Source organism: Gavialis gangeticus, unplaced genomic scaffold (assembly GCF_001723915.1).
Source record: "Gavialis gangeticus isolate Ggan-Ray unplaced genomic scaffold, GavGan_comp1, whole genome shotgun sequence".
In the NCBI taxonomy this organism is placed as follows: domain Eukaryota; kingdom Metazoa; phylum Chordata; order Crocodylia; family Gavialidae; genus Gavialis; species Gavialis gangeticus.
The window spans coordinates 57,089,775-57,092,048 of NW_017728993.1; positions in this window are offsets into that span (position 1 = coordinate 57,089,775).

A 2,274-nucleotide genomic window follows, 5' to 3' on the forward strand; every position below is an offset into this window, starting at 1 on the left:
TCCCTTTGTGAGTTCATAGCCCAAAAAGGTGACTTGTGACTGCCATATTTGGGCCTTTTCTTGTGTAGTTTCTCTACCCCATCTTTGCCTTTTTCTATAATAAATCTTTTGTTGCCCCCTATCCTGATGACATCCAATAAAATTCAGCCATTGCCTGGAAAAAGCAACGCCTCTCCATGAGCATTGGGGAAATACAGTTTTAAGGAGTAGGCAAGAAGATTTAATGCAATTTCAATAACCCATGCAAGTCAGGGAGAGTCAAGGCCTCCAGAAGCTAGAAGGATTTAGCTGATTTAGAAGATGCATTTGAGGCATTTCCTGTCATTAAGCTTCTCTTTGCTCTAGTCTTTTGGGGGCGAGGTCAGGGGGATGGGTGGGCAGAGACTGTAAGGGAGGAAGTAAAGAGGCTGGGAATGGAATACATTTTTTCCCTTGGGTGCATACAACTAACTAAAAGTTAGCCAAATTGGCTGTTTACTTTAGGTTCCCTGAAACTTCCCTTTAGAAGAGATTCATATTATCTACATTCCAACATCCTGCCGAATCACAGATTATTAGCGTCAGCATGACTCATACTGGTAGCCTCTGGGCAAAGATCCTGGGGTTGAAGTTTGGTATTAGGATCTGAGCTTGTAGGCTGTATCTTTAGTTCTTTTCTTTTTTCTTAATATTTTCAACTGCAGCTTCAACAGGTGAAGATCCAGATAGCTAATGGTGCTTCATCTACTAACTCATCTAACCTTGCACAAAGCAAGTCTAGACAACAATGATTCAAAAACCAGCATCCTTGTCTCCTCCAGAACTTTGACAGATGTTACTAATGGTGGTTCCAGCCCAGGGAGGGCAGTTATGGGAATTTTTAAGGGAAAAAATTGTATAAGCAAGATTTATAGCTACCATCTTTTACTGAGACATGAAACGGAATTCTCATTTGGACATTGCTTCAGAAGACAGTGGACGTTAACAACTGCAAGGTACTTAAAGAAAAGAGAAAACCTCTGTGTTGTTAACATTCTGTCTCAATAAAACATGTAGTAATGCTCAAGGCTACTTCTGTTTGCTTAATTTTCTGAGGATCAAGTGATTTCGTATATTTTCAGTTTGTTCTGTGTTCTAGAAAACTATATTCTGTTATTTAAACACAGCATGTACGTATGGTCAAGACAAAGCTAGGAAGTAGCCATTGCTAAAGAATGGGAAAAGTCTATTGTCAAATGGTAGCCATGGATGAGTATTTTTAAATAATATTAGCAAAATTGCTAATTATTACCTTGATAACAGGTACAAAACAGCATGCACAAAAATAATGTATTTTATAACATTATTTCTATAATGTTTGGGTTTTTTTAAATAAAGCACTTAAATGTTTATCTTTCCTCTTTTCAGGTTATACATCCTCCACAATACTTATTTTGAAGCATTTTCCTTCTGGGTAAAACTTAAAATTGTACACTGTTAGAATAATAGAAGGTATCAAGAAACAAGAAAGAAGTATAGACTGGCATCCAGGTTTTTCATCATACAGTGGTGGTGATAATATAGCCTGCAACCAGCTGCATCTGGGTTCCTTAATCTATGGGCACTTGTGCACATTATGAGTTGTTCACATACACGTTAGGGATCATTATGAAAAATTGCCATTTCTCTAAGTTAGTTGCGTAACCAAATACACTTGCACAATTTTTTGTATGTCAGTTTTGACTTGACGAACTTATTTCAAACATGTTCTTCCTGCACAGGTTCTGAACTGTCTCAACCCTGATCCTGCAAACTGACCAGGCACTGAAGACATCTTACAAAACCATGCATATTTTCTTCTTTTCAGAATGGCTGATATATTGTTAAGATACAATTCAGACATGGAAATATTGAGGATAAAGGAAATTTCTTGTTGTCTTCAGTATTTAGTTATGGTATATATCCATGTAGGCTTCTAATTATTGCTCTTTTTCCTAAGTGGTGGGTGTCAGTCACCCCACTAGTAATAGAGCTCATATTGGACCCTGTACAGTTGATCCACACAACTTACTTAACCATTTAGGAATCACCCATGCTGCCAAAGTTCAGTTGTTTGGAAGTCTAGGATCCTTATTTTACTTTTTCATCACTTCAAACTTTATACTGTAGGTCATTTCTAATACTGCAGGCCAAGACAACCTCCTCTATTCATGGTGTGTTTTCCAAATCACAGATTATCATCTCTACATCCTCATCTAGATGTTCCAAACTCTTTTTTTGCCTGTTATTGATGGAAATGAGCAAATCTGTTTAATT